At 32.9% G+C, this 15905-nt stretch overlaps 3 long non-coding RNA genes across 3 annotated transcripts; 1 reads left to right on the plus strand and 2 right to left on the minus strand.

Moving 5' to 3' along the window:
- The first annotated feature begins 15 nt into the window (after positions 1-15).
- Positions 16-2965, plus strand: LOC112786814 (uncharacterized). The gene is made up of 3 exons (XR_003194337.2): positions 16-209; positions 300-354; positions 2671-2965. It is a non-coding gene; the product is annotated as an uncharacterized lncRNA (long non-coding RNA).
- A 9049-nt stretch (positions 2966-12014) lies between these two features.
- On the minus strand, positions 12015-12356 carry LOC140182592 (uncharacterized). Its single transcript, XR_011878505.1, has 2 exons — positions 12241-12356; positions 12015-12127 (listed from the first exon to the last, which is right to left on the minus strand). It is a non-coding gene; the product is annotated as an uncharacterized lncRNA (long non-coding RNA).
- A 967-nt stretch (positions 12357-13323) lies between these two features.
- Positions 13324-14307, minus strand: LOC140182590 (uncharacterized). The gene is made up of 2 exons (XR_011878502.1): positions 13733-14307; positions 13324-13645 (listed from the first exon to the last, which is right to left on the minus strand). It is a non-coding gene; the product is annotated as an uncharacterized lncRNA (long non-coding RNA).
- Positions 14308-15905: the final 1598 nt, after the last annotated feature.

Genomic DNA, 15905 nt, shown 5'->3' on the forward strand with positions numbered 1-15905 from the left:
GCACAGCCCTTTCTCCCCCACCTAAACACCACACACGCTGAAACAAAGAGAGGAGAACTGGAGAAGGGGGAAAGTGTGAAACCCTTGCTCCTATTCATTCCTAACTTTCATTGATCATAACTTTTGATCCGGAGCTCCAATTGACGCATCGTTTGCGGCCACGCGACCGCAGCGTCGAGCTCTACAAAACCCACACCAAGATTCTTGAGGTAAGCCACGTTTCACCTCTGTTCTCTCAGCTTTGATTTTCGAAAATCTTGGACAAAAATGTGGAAATTGTGAGTTCCTTTGTGTTATAGGATCACATTAACTTGAGGAGAAGGCTTGTTCTTACTCCCTTGATCCTTGGGTAAGGTAAGGAATTTCAAACCCCAGTGAAAATGTTAAATTTGAGGTGTTGGGTATTGAGTTATTGTGTATTGATGTGATATTATGGCTTAGACATTATATATGTGTGCATTGGTCCTTGATTGGTGATTTTGGAAAATTTGGAAAGGAGCTTTGTGTTAGAAAAATCTGTTGATGGAGTTTGGAAACCTTGGAAGGTTGATATTAGAGGTGTTTCGAGTGGAACGAAAATCGACCAAGGTATAGTTTTGGTTTTCTGTATCTAAAATGTAATGTGGTGTGAAAACGTCGACTAGTGGCCTTAGGATAGGATTTCGAAATAATGAGGTAGTTGATGAATGATGTAAATTGTGTTGTTATGCATGAACTTGGTAGGTTGTGATATGTTGATATATTTGATGAATGAATTGGATTGAGATAGATACATGGATTGATATCTTTGTTGATGAAAAGGTTGAAGCTCTTGTTGATGAGCATGTTTTTGGAGTATGATATTGACATGTGAAAATATATGGTAATTAGTGAATTTGAATGTTGATTGAAAATTGAAGTATGAAATGTTGATTATGATGTGGAATTTGTTGAATTGAGATTTAGTTAAATGAAGGACAATTTGGGGGGGGGGTTGATAATTGAATGAGTGGATGGAAGTATTGGTATTGAAACTGAGTTTGGCTGGTTTTTGAATGAGTTTGGTAAGTGTATGTTTTTAAATGGGGAGTTTATGAGTTTTGGTGAAAATGGAATTTTGATGAACTTCAAGTCTTAACGGATCATATCTTGAGTTATTGTTTTCGGAATTTGATGTTTTTATATCAATTGAAAGATAATTTCATAAGCTTTAAAATGGTTTAAACTTGGTTGAAATCTGAATTTTGTGAAAGGAGATATGATCGTTGGAAGTTCGGGCCAAAAAAATCTTAATTCTACAACTTCTGCAGAATTTGTGATTTATGGGTTGTGTGCGTACACACAGCCCTGTGCGCACGCACACCCCGCGGAATTTTGAGCCTGTGCGCATACACAGCCCTGTGCGTACGCACACGCAGGAACGGGGCTGCTGCTAGGAGCGCTAGCACGCTCTATGCTCGCGCATGGCCAAGGGAGTCTCGCGAGCTGTGCATACACACAGATATGTGCGCGCACACACGTTTAAAAATGCTTCTAGGCGTGCGCACGCACACCCCTGTGCGTACGCACGCGACCCGGTTCTTTTCTAAAGCTATTTGTTTTAAGTCTTTCACATTTCCAACAAGCTTGTAGCCTTCCGAGATGTTATTTCATACTTATAAACCCCCAATTTCATCTTCTAAATCTTAAATTAATGTAAAATGCCTATTGAATGAGAGTAAGCTAGGAAAAAGGGTAACTTGTGGAGGAAGAAAGGGGATATTATGATGAGTATAATGAAAGATGATGATATGAGTTGTTGAGGGGTATGGTAGAGTGCTGTATATGATATGAGCCAAATGGCTAAGTATAATATGAGTCGAATGACGGTGTGTGATGATGATTATGGCTGGGTATGAGATTATGATTTGTAAGCCAGATAGCTGAGATGAATGTTGATATATGGCCGTGATTTATATGCATATATGCTTAATTATGATTATTGGGATTGTTGCATTCCACCTATCGGAGATACGAGTTTTCTTGGGTGAAAGCAGTGGCTAGCCACCATGTGCTCCAGGTGGAGACTCGATACTCTGCTGACCCTATGTCGTAAGTATGGCCAGACACTATGAAAGTTTCGGATGAGCTCGCCCCCGTAGACATACACCAATGAGGGTGTTGGATATATATGAATTTATGATTTATGTTGAGAATAACTCGAGTTGGGGATGCACGACAGAGGGACAGTCCAATGGTTAGCTACCAGGACTTGTCGGGTTGGCTTTATAACCGACAGATGAGACTCATCAGCCACTAGGACAGGCATGTATCATACGCATTATATGTGATTTGTTTGGATTGCCTAATTGACTGCATCATTACTTGCTAATTGCCTAATTGTCTTATTTGCTTCCTACTTGTGCATCTCTTTGCTTGATATAATTGTGCTTGCATATTGAATCACTTTTGGCGGTTGGGAGGTTTGCAGAATTTGGAAAGGGGATATTTAGTTAGTCTAAAGATTTTTAAGTTAGTCGCCTGTTTTTATTCTCATGGTTTAGTTATATTTCATACGCTTTGATTATATATGGAAGTTCTAGGATTGCCTTCGGCTTTCCTAGGACATTACATGTTAGATATTTAGCCACTGTTACCATGCTGAGAACCTCTGGTTCTCACCTATGCGAATTTTGTGGTTTTCGGATGCAGGACGTGAGGCTCCTCGCTGAGACATGCTGGAGACTTCCTTTTGGCGGAGATCCTTGTATCTTGTGATTTTATTTTGATTATTATATACTTGTTTAGATATTTACATTCTCCACTGTATATGTATTTTGTATTATCTCCTCTTAGAGGTTATTTTGGAGAAATAGGTCTTGTATATTACCTTTTGGGTTCTTTTGGGATTACCTCACATATATGTATATATTTACTTATATGCTCGGGCCGGTTATCTTCACAGGCCAAGTCCCGAGTCTTGATATATGTATTTTGGCACTCTTTTGTATATCTCCTAGCATCAGCCTACTCTTTATCTGTTTTATTTACGTTATCGATCGGAGTGTTGCACGTTTTAATTTAACGGTTTTGATTTACTCCCATTTTTCTTCAAAGGCTCCTAGTTACAAATCTTTTCACACTACTATACGTAATAAATTTTATTTTTAGATGTCGTAATATCTCGCCACTTCTGTTTTATGACTTAAGCATAAGACTCTGTGTGGTAGGGTGTTACAATAATCGTGTTATGCACCTGATAAAATTGAAATTATAATTTTAAGTTGTTTTGTTAAAATTGATTTGAATTATAATCATTAGATTAATAAAAAAGTAACATGTTTTGCGTTGTTTGTTTTTTCTTAATCTGGTATTAAGTGTATCAACTCTAATATAGTTATTAATCGTTTTTATTAATCTACTCTAATAGCGAGCACGTGGCGGCGCGACGGGTTTGTTCTTTATGTCATTGAATAGCCGCTAGGTTTGTTCACTTATTTGGATTTAGGGTTGTTTGTGAGATTGGTTGTAACAAATAGCAATTAGACCCCAATTATGATGAGATTTATGATCCTAGTAAGAGAAAGAGGGAAATTGCTAGGTAGATCTATAAAAGTAGGTGAGGTAGTTAAATAGATTGGTTAGTAAGTTCTTTGTTGTGATTGTGTTTGGAGCTGGGTTAAATGGGTTGTGCTTGAGTTTGTATTTGTAATATCTATTTAGTTTAATTTTTATTTTTATCATATGTTACAGTTAATTTTAAAATATTTATTTAATATACCATGTGCTAATACTAAAAGTATTTTTTAAAAAGATATATACGTAAAATAGATATAATATGATTCAAGATATAACATAAATAAATATATTAAATAAAAAGTTAAACCAATATGCTTACCAATGTATTTGTTAAATTTTGCAAATTAGAAAATAAATATGTATTCAGTTGTTTGGTGATCACGTAGATAATTAAGTAATTGGGTTGCAAATTAATCCTACAGTGTGCACCTTATTTTTTCCTCATTTCTAAAAGCGAGAATTAAGAGAAATAAGTAGTAATATATCATAAAAAAGATAAAAAATTTTGCATATGAATAAATAATATTTAATCTATTCTAGTCCTTAGACATGTATAGATCAGAGTTATTCTCGTAATGACAACCAATTAAAACATCATAAATTCGAACATTTAGAATTCGTTCAAATCCAGACCATTCTCTTATTAAATAAGTTTCATTATCCGCTATCCCTACAATGCAATAAGGTATAGGAGTGTCATACCAAAAAACTAAACTGACATTTATTCCGCTCAATGGCATTGCATTGATGCAAAATAAGGCCAGTAATTTCTAAAAAAACATAGATATGTTATAAAATTATGTTAATTACGAAAAGCATAAAATAAGAAAATTTGAATATATTACCAATCATTGAAATTGCATCTCCGAGTTTGACATGAATTTATCAAAACTGAACTTAAATTGAGGAAATTCAATCTCATTATGTGCTCCACTTCAAAGATTTTCAGGTAGACGTAGAAAAAATATGGAGGGGATGGAACTTGAACTTGGCCTACAAAGCTCTGTGGAAACAATTCCTCAATCAAAAATCAAGCTCCTTCAATGAAAACTAACTTTATTTACATTCCATTAGGTTGGTCATAATATATGGGTAGATCTAATCATTTTTCGGTAAAATAGAATTTACTGCCCCTTTGTTGGACGCTGTAATTAGAACCCAAATCAGTGAATACAACTTGAGATGATATTTGATGGATGTGGTACATTGTAAATGATTGCGGTAAAAAACAATCGCACTAGAATATTACACGAAAAGAATAAGTTGGAGTAAGAACAATCATTAAATTATCAAAAGAATAATATAATAGAATGAGTATATAAAAAATACTATAAAAAATTATAAATTATACCTTAAAAGAATCAACTTCGATGAAAAACAAAAAATACATTCTTATTCTATAAAGTAGTCAAGGAAGAATAATAAATTAAAAAATATGAATTGACTTTCAAATGTAGACTCACGAACCACAAAAAATACTATATATAACCTTTATTAGAACAAAAATAATTATATAAATTAGTTATTATTAAGTTAATTTTTTATTATTTACATCATACATCATATATTTGCTGTGATTGAATAAGTCATTATCATATCATATACATTTTTATCATGATTAGAATCATAGATTTTTGTTTTAATTTTTTAAGGTAGATATCAATATCAACCTGCCAGAAATTACGATTAATTTAAAATTATATTACAGTAATTGAAAATTAAAATTATTGACAATTAACATAATTATGTATTAAATGCTGATTTGAAGTATAATTATAAAAAAATTATTGACAATTAACATATTAACATAATTATGTATTAAATGCTAATTTGATGTATAATGATTGACAATTAATATAATTATGTAAAAAATAAAACATAACAACTAAAATTAAATTTGTTAACTAATTGAAGTTAGGTAGATAATGTTTGGCAATTGTTTTAGTATTATTATTATTATTATTATTATTATTATTATTATTATTATTATAAATGGATCACCATTAACATAACAACTTGCTACTAATAAAATTAAAAGTGCTGGTCGCTAGACTTTCTCTAAAATGATTGCATAATGAATAAAAATTAGAATTGTATCAATATAATTAAAATGAATAAAAATATTCTCGATTGATAATTAGTTTAATAATGCATTAAATATTAATTTTATATAATTATAATAAAAATATTTTCCTAAATTAACATATCATGCATTATTCATTAAATGCTAATTGTAATATAATTATAATATTGTAATATAATTATAATAAATATATTTTTTTTTAAAAATAAATTTAGAAGAGAAAATAGTGCTTTCATTTTCGAGGAAAATAAATTCATGAAAAATTGACACCTTACTTTTATTAGTTGATAATGCATTAAATATTGATTTTATATAATTATAATAAAGATATTTTTTTAAATTAGTATAATCATGTATTATTATTTAAATACTAATTGTAATATAATTATAATAAAGATATTTTTTTTAAATAAATTTAAAAGAAAAAATAGTATTTTTATTTGGAAGAAAAAAATTCATGAAAAATTAACACCTCACTTTTATTAATTAAGAAAAAAATCCAATTTTAGTATATTAAACAGATATTATTGACCTTTTTTCTTAGAAGAACATATATTAAGAATATCATTTTCATATATTAAAATCTTTCAAAGAAATATACGTTGACATCCTTAATCTATTATATATTATTAAAATCGAATTTCTTCGATTAATAGTATAACTAACATGGTATATTTTTAAAAGTTTTTTTTAATTTATTTTATTTAATTCATTTAATATTTTGTTTAACTACATTCACCATAACTAATCAATTATATTAATTATTTTGATTTTACTGAAACAAATAAATTAATTTTGTTTTAATTTATATTAATATTTTACTTATGAATTTTGATTAATAATTTTTAAAAGTATTATAATTAATTATTTATTTTATTTGATCGACAAAAAATTAATTACGTTAATTATTTGATTTGAATAGAATAAATGAATTAATTTTATTTTAATTTACGTTAATTTTTTTATGTAGTTTAATTAATAGTTTTTAAAATATTATAATTTTTATATGGCATTTTTATAAGATATTTTTATTTATTTAACTTATTTTATTAAGTCAGACAATTATAATTAATTTAAATATACAAGTTCTCAATATCTTAGATAAGAGAAGGTTGAATCTATAATATCTTTTAATCTTGTATACTTTTAACCAGTATTTAAGATAAAGTTACTGTAGAATCTGCAACATTAATTATGCAGGTGACATTTATTTTGTCACTCATCGAATGAATAAGGAACAGAACAATGATGAGAAGTTAACACTCTATGATGCTATGACTTCTGTGAAGTTGATTAAGTAGGAGATAATTTCATTTTGTCTTATAACTAGCAAAACAAAAAGAGCAGAGAAAAAAAAAATAACCCAGCCATATATCCTGGTTCAACCATGTACAATGTGGCCTATATTCAGTCTTTACCACAACGGTGGTGAAATTTTCACTATCTTTATCAAAGATTTACAAATACTAATTCCTAAGGATTCTACCTAATCCTATCAGGGACAAACCAAACTTCTAACCAAGCTTGATTTGGCTAAGTTCACTCGCTAAACTCTCACCACTAAGTGCTCATCCAACATAGCAAGAGAAACCTCTCATATTCATAAATACAAAACAGAAGTGATAATAAAAGAGATTAATATAATTTCTAGCTTTTCTCCAAGCTTATTCTCTTTACCTTTTCTCTCAATGATTTTTACGGATACCTCATATATTTGCCTTTTTTCATTGATTGAAACAAAGAAAGATAAATTTAAAGAATAGAAAATTTTAATGTTAAACTATGAAGGAGAAGAAGGTATAGTTAGAAAGCTATAAAGATCCAAATAGTGTGCTCATTCTCCTTAATTCAATTGCTGGTCCGTTTACCATTTTATATAAGAGTAAAGCTTCCAAAACTTGAGCTTGGTAAGGATACCGATTCTAAACAGTAGAGCACATTTGACTTTGTCTTCTTCCCCAATCCAAGGAAGTGGATACTTATTTTTGATAGTGACCTTAGTCAACTGTCGATAATCCACGCACAACCTCATTCCTCCATCCTTCTTCTTTACCAACAGTACTAGAGCTCCCACAGTGACACACTTGGACGAATAAACTTCTTCCCATGTAGCTCATCTAATTGCTTCTTCAGTTCTGCTAGCTCCAATGGTGACATTCAATAAGATGCTATCGAGATCAGTCCAACTCCAGGTATCAAGTCAATGCCGAAATCTATCTCTCGCTGAGGAAAAAACTCTGGTATGTCTTTAGAAAAAACGTCGAGAAATTCCTTCACCATTTGGATCCATTTCAGACTTTATCCATTGTCGTTTGAGCTAGCCATCAACAGAATGTACCCCTCACACTTACTCCCATTACAGGTAATTTTTACAGAATTTAAATATAAAGTATGGGATAACACTGGTCCAGTAGGTACATTTTCAGACAAAATGATAACATTCTTCTCAAAATAGTCCAGAAAAACATGGTTCTTGAATAACCAATCCAATCCTAAAATAATATCTAAACCATGTAAAGGCAAGCAAACTAGGTCATGTGCAAAAGTTCTGTCGTCTATAACAAATTCTACTTGTCGGCATACTAGGCTAGTCAAAGCATTTTGGCATGTGGGTGTATGAACAATTAAATCAAAATTTAGTTTCAAAAAATTTAATCCCAACTCACGTGCAACAGTTAAAGAAACAAAAGAATGTGATGCATCTGAATTGTACAATACAGTTAAGAAGCGAGTCTTGATATAACACTAACCTTAGATTAGGGAGTTCAAATATACAGTATCATCAGCAATCATAGCAAATACTCGTCCTTGTTGTTGGGCCCTAACTGGTTCTTGAACAAACTTCTTTGGACAATTTCTCACCATGTGTCCTAGTTACCCGCAGTTATAACGGATAGTCGTTCCAAATTGTCAAGGCCTACCAGGATGATTCTTCCCACACTGCTTATACGACATGTCCACTTGGACATGCTGAGGTCGTTTGTCAGCATTATGTCTTAACCTATTGCCATTTTCAATAATAGAGCAAATAGAAATGTTCCTAGCTTGCTGATTCTCTTGCACAGGTGCTCCAGGTGCCTTAAAATTCATTCTTCGTTGCGCATACCGATTGAAATTGTTGAAATTTCTTAGTGATAAACTTGGACGACTCATTTTTTATATTGCCATCTTCTTCTCGCAATCTTCCATCAATTGACTCTTCTAGCTCTGCAAAATTTTGCATTTTCAGTGGAATCAGCGAATGCATCAGCTCGTCACGAAATACGCCTTCAAACTTCAAACACTTCCATTCTTCAAAATCATCTGGAATTCTTTGACAGATCTTAGAGAATCGGCACAGATCTTCAAACCTTCGAGTGTACTCTACCACGGACATATTCCCCTATCTCAACTGCATCAATTCCATCTCCTTGGCATCATGAACTGATCTAGAAAAGTACTTCTTGTAGAATTCTTCCTTAAAAGTATCCCAAGAAATCTCTCCAGCATTCTGTCGTAGCAACCGTTGTACTCCATGCCACCATCGCTCAACTTCTCCTTTTAGCATATATGTCGCAAAATCCACATGTTGTCCTTCTGCCACATGTTGCACTCGCAACAACTATTCTCGATACCACGGAAGTCGGAACCAATTGTCAACTTCAGTCGCAACAAGCGTTCTCTTAAATTTAAGCGGATTCACCTTCAGAAAAACTGTGATCCCCGGTATCCTCATTACCGTTGCTATCTTCATTCCACTCACCATTACATTCACCATTCCTCTCCCCTAAACAGTCAATTGCTCGGGTAGTAACAGTCACCGTTTCGTGCACAGCATCAGCCATGGTGTTTACGACAGCTATAACAGCATCCGCGCCGCTCCTCGAAATATTTCCTGAATTCTCACCTCACCTACTGCATCCTCGTCCTCGTGCAGCCATTAAGATCCTGTTCACACCCAACATTCCATATTAAAGTAATCAGTCTGAATATTTTAGGTAAAGTGTGAATGGTCTCTGAAATAAATATATAGCAACAGTCATGTAATTCATATCACAAAGATATTCTAAATGCACGAGACACAACTCAGAGTATACAATGAAATATAATTCAATCCATTTTTCTAAAAGAACTGCTCTAATACCAAATTGTAACGACCCGATTTTCAACACGCCATGATCATACTGAAAACTAAGCACTACTAACTTGTTTTTCTAAAACTTAAGTAATAATTATTAAGCCTGTAATCAAATTAGTACACAATTGACATATATTTATTTTTAAAACGAATCGAATCATTGCCAAAAATTAAACAACACAAACAAATACGAAAAAATAAAGCAATACATAAAAAAATTGTAATAATATATAATATATTCATATCTTCTATACAATATACACAAAGACAGCTTAAACCAAAATTAATTAATTTGTACAATTATTATTAAAATTTTTTAATTTTATTTTTATATTAAAGTATTTTGTATGTATTATGTTATTTATCCTATATGTATTTATTGAAAAATAATATTAATAAATATCATATAATCATAAAAATATTGAATTTAATAAAAATATTTGATATTTTTATTTATATATATTTATATTAATAATTATAAATCATAAAAAATATAATTAATTTAAATATAAGTCAATATAAAATTAAAATAATATAATAAAATTATGGGACAATTTGACTATATAATCAATAATTAGTATATGAAATAATAAGAAATATGACTTAGTAACAAAGAGAATATGTAGTACAAGATTTTTCTAGGTTCAAATTACATTTTCATCAATTTTAGAATTTTTTTTAAACGGTTCAATTGAACCGATTTTTCACCAAATTTTATCAATTTTGACCAATTTTTACCGACTTAACCAATTCTTACAGGTTCTTGACCTTGAACGATTTTTTGATTGGACCGGACTGATTAGAGACTCGATTAACTGAATTTTTGGTTGACCAAACCAGCCCAATCCAATTTTTTAAACTATATGCGTGGGCAGTATCCTCCTCTTTATCCAGCAATAATGACACCAGCATCCACTGCCGTGCCATTTCCTTTCCTTTCTTCTCTTCGGAAATAAATCCTTTCAATTTTTTTTAACAATTGAGAGAGTCAAGTGTGATCTTTCACCATTAATTTCATAAATGAAACTAAAAATAAATATGAGAAAAAGAACAATAAAAAATTAAAAATCACACTTTACACTCTCAAAATTGAGAGGATCCATTCCCCTTCTCTAATCTTCTCTTTCTATTCTGATTTTGAGTTATCTCTAATATTGTTGTTAATATTATTATTCTAATTTTGATATTTGTCTTTAGTAATATTATTGCTGGTAGTGATGATATAGGGACGAGAGATGAAGTGGAATTGGAAGGTGATAGATAGTGGTTCCGACAGCAGGAACTGAACGAGGATAAACTTAACATTTTTGGAAAAAAATTAATGATTTAGCCTACTTCGCAAATTCAATATATATCTTACCATTGGGTTATTGTTCAGCGGTTATTAAACTTAGTTTTAATTTACTAAACTGACTTTACACCAGTATCAGTTTGCTACTGCACTTTGCATTTTTGGAATCTCAATTCCGATTTACGATCATCGCCTGTTCAATTTTATTCCTATTTTGACTTGATGCTCTCAGCCAACGCATAAAATAACTAGTCCAATAGTAGGGAAAGAAGACCAGGGAATTTACGTGGTTCGGTCAAATGACCTACATCCACGGGAACAATAATAACAGCATTCCACTATAAAAAATATAGAATCCACAGTACAATCTTTGAAATACACGGTGAAAACAGAAAAGAAAAAACGGTTAGGGTTGTAGGCAAATCTTCCTCCATGATGCCGCTCCGATTAAATACGTGAAACATCCTATACACACGAACACAACATATATCCACTCTACTTGAAAACATTGGAATAAGAAGCAATGTAAAGCAATAACTCGGACGCATTTTATTAGGTAAGAACATGATCCAAATAGCAACTCAGGTCAAAACAGCAGATTTCAAGTTCAGCGTGCAAGAATATATACCGTTTGAATAGATCAGCATGCATATACACGAGGACGATAAAATAATGGAGTTATGCGAACACATACACCAAAGCAGCTAAGCAACAGAACTGAACCATCAATAATCTTCGATAATGTCGCATCAGTTATTGCAAAATCCACCTTCAAAAGGTCACCAAGCATTCCAGAAAGAACGAATTAAAACTAGAGTTAATTGATATCCTCCCAAAATGAGGATAACAATAGTTGAACAACAAACGCATAAAATTCAACACCACCCGCCTACCAGTCGTATACTGTTGGAACCAACACAACACGTACATTGCAGCATTTATTTTAGCACTGATCAGAGCCACCGAAATACCATCCTAGTACCCATTCAGTCAAACAATGCATATCAACTAGCGCACACCCCGTAAAAGAAACCATCAGGAACATATAAAAATGGCCTAGATCACATAACTGCATGGCGACACTACCAAACATCCAGATCTAGAAATCCAAATGCCAAAAAATCATTGGAATAGAAGATATACATAAAATTTACTGCAAAGCTGCGAGAGATAACTGCACAAGAATGCTACTTCAAAGGCATAGAAGTTGACCTGGAACAACCGCCCAATAGGACCAACCATTCTGTAGTGTGTCAGAAGTTAAGAATAAACACACAGAAGCGCTATTTACAAGGGCCAGTAAAACAAATTTCATAAACAAATCCACGAAAAATATGAAACAGCTTTCCAAGACGAAACACGTGAGCGGAAAATGCAGATCTTAAAAACATCGTTCTGCTTTTACTGCTTCTGCTAGAGAGAAGATGAGGGATGCACTTGAACCATGGCATCCTACAGCAACCACTACATTTGCAGATTGAAAGTATCTTCACCACACCAGCCTACAGATATCAAATAACAATATAGATGCGAGACGAGAGACGAGAATCAAAGAATTAAAACCAATTATCGTGCGTCCAAAAAAATAAAACCACCATAACTGCTGTAGAATCACCAATCACCCCAACCTTTCCTTGAATACCCTTCTCTCCGCATACCGGAGCACTCGCTCGAACAGCACAGAAGTTGGTCCACAATTCTCCCAAATGAGAAAATACAAAAGGCATATCAGAAAAGTTCAGATTTCAGAAACAGCTACCAACTCCTGAATGCCATTGTGATCTTCGTTCCCCCAAGATAGAAATCAGCCAAAAAGGGGATCCGCGAACTGCACAAAAGCAAGTTCGCAAAATGATAGTAAACCTCAATTAAAAAACCTTCGTAATTCATCATGAATTAAAATAACAAAAAGTTCCTAAACCCTTTGCTACCACGGTAATATCCAAATCCCTAGTAAAAGATTCCCTCACCAAAATTCACCCGAGGCTACAACAAAATTGCATTCAAAGTTAAGAGGCAATCAAGTCCCCCGAGGAGGAAAATTAATATAGATGAATAGGAGCATCATTTCCATTTCAAACTTCAGTTGCTTACCGTGCTAACTTATATTATGAATTTTAGAGGTATTTTCTCAAAGAATTCTACTAACTTGACAAATCACATAAAGAACTGAAAAGATATCTTCAAACTAAGAAGCATAAAATCATAACACGAAACAAATAACCATGTCTAACCGGGTATATCTGACCACCTTAAGATCCTGCATTGAAAATAAATGTAAAAGTAATCCAGACGAAAACCAACATGCAATCAATAAGCAGAAAAGGGGCGATTCACAGATGTAGAAGAGTAGAATAGATGTGAGTGGTTCTAGTGTATTCTTTTGTTTATGATACACTGATGAATATATTAGCCAAACGTAGAAGATCGGAAGAGGAAACTTCCAATTCAATTACAAATCCCTAAACCTGCTGAATATGAAAGCCAAATGTAGAAAAACGGAAAAGAAAAATTAAGTTGAAGATCCAAACAAAGAAGCTTTAAAAATCAGTCCCGGTTATACTTTAAATCCTTCGATACTCCAAATTGAACCCCAGTTCCTGCCAAACATAAGACACTGAACCATAGAAGAATGGAAGGGATCATGGTGAAAATCCACAAAAAAAAAATTAATAACCAGTTAAAAATCATCAGTTATACTTACGTCCTTAACACCCAAAGTCCAATTACAAATCCCTTATACTGCCAAACGGAAGAGAAAAATTTTGAAAATCCAAACAAAGAAGCAGCAGCTTTAAAAACCAGTCAAAATTATGCTTAAATCCTTCAGTACGCCAAAGTGATGTTTAGGTTGAAGACTTGAAACCCATAGAAAGTCCAATTGCAAATCCTAGCTCCTGCCAAACATAAGACACTGAACTGTAGAGAAACAAGAGAGATTAAGGTGAAGATCCAGAAAAACCAGTCACCAGTTATGCGTACGTAGAACAAAAGACAAGATTAAGTTGAAAATCCAGACAAGGAGAAGCTTTAAAAACTATAGGACGAAAATTTGAAAACCATTCAGAAGTCACCCATTTAGGTGCAAAATCCTGGTTAAACCATCCAAGAAGAGGTCCTTCAATATTTCAAACTCAACTTACAATTTCCAGATGCTGCCAAACACATGGTTACTCAACATGGAAGATTGAAAGAGATGAACAGAAAAGAAGTTTCTAGTTATGCACAAAAAACAAAATCATAGTTGCAATTTGCCCAATAGAAAGTGAAATCAAAGACATCATGGTTACAGTTTCCCTTAGTAGTTAAGTAAAATCAAGACACGTTAAAAGCTAATAACAGAAAATCCTTCAATACTTCGCATGCAAGAACAGTTTAAGGCCAGCACAACAATCTACAACAGTTTTAACATAATTCAGCCCCCTCACAGCGTTCAAGCAAAATTCTCCAATTACGGGTAGTGTGACCAATTATGGCAAACGCGTATGCAGAAAGCTGAAAATAAATGAAAGAAACAGCTTGTCAAACTGATGGAAGACCAGATCAAACAAAAACACCTGAGAACAAATGGCAAAGTTGAGTTGGGAAAACTATGTGTAGACAAAATCTTGCTCCTGAACCCCCAAAGTTAATCTCCAATACACTAAGTCGTTCAACTGCACAAAAGCATGTTCACAATTCAATTCCAATACCTCAACCAAAGAAAACACAACACCAAAAAAGAAGAACTAAAGTCAAATCCTCTTATCCTTATTAGTGAGACTGAGAACTGATAACCCCCCACAACCGATACACCGTGTGATTCTGCTCAGAGATAACTGGAAGCATAAACAACTATACAATTCGTGTTACCGAATCCAATAACTTTTATGTGCTCGGCCAAAAATAAAAAGCGATAAAAAGCAAAAGTGATTATATATGATACAGTCAGCATATATGGTCAACGACGACAAATAAGTGCTCATTAAACGCCTACGGTCCTATCTTGAAAGTGTGTCAACTACTAGGATGAGGGAACAACAGGTTGGGCCTATCATCATTCTCAAAACTATCAGTCAAAATCATGAACAAAACACAAACAGCTATACCGAGGTAGAAGTCACCATATGAATGAATATGGTAGTCAAAAGTATCGATTGGAAGACAACACTGCAAAGGAACAGGAATTGACATGTTCATACTAAATACATGGAAAGAAAATAAGAGAGACAAAAGGAAAGATCCAGGGCATTCAAACTCCAGCTAGAAGTCACCAACTCCACATCTATCTCGATTACACGGACAATGTTAACGATCGTAACACTGCAAGAAAACAGGTTGAAATTGAACTTTACACGAACCATTAATGCTAAAAAATAAATATGGAAGAAAAATTCAGTAGAGAAGACAAGTTTAATCTAGATCATGAGCCTGTATTATTTTTGCAGAGCTTTTTTCCCAAATCATATCTTCTTTTCCACACCAATGAAAAGCATTGGAGGTCATAAAACAACGTGAAACAACTATATAATCAAGTTATTTTTATAATATTTAGGGGATAGAAAGAAAAAAGAATAATATAACAAGGACATATCAATCTCAGAATCTTGAACTCTCGGTGCAATCCCATACCCTTCAATTGGTTCCTAAGGAAAAGAGAAACAAAAACCGATTTCCAACCACGAGAGAATAACGAAGGAAACAACACAAAGTAGCAAATTTAAAATTAAAAAAAGCAAAAATCAAACAAATGAACCAGGCAAGTGCAAAAGCATATCACCAGGATGCACTCTACACCCATGATCGGACAACACTGCACGGGAAACCAACGACATTTAATTCAAATGCTGCTAGCACAGTAGGTTGGAATGAACAAAAAGGAAAGAAGAGTTTCGAAA

Source organism: Arachis hypogaea, chromosome 20, assembly GCF_003086295.3.
Source record: "Arachis hypogaea cultivar Tifrunner chromosome 20, arahy.Tifrunner.gnm2.J5K5, whole genome shotgun sequence".
NCBI lineage: Eukaryota > Viridiplantae > Streptophyta > Magnoliopsida > Fabales > Fabaceae > Arachis > Arachis hypogaea.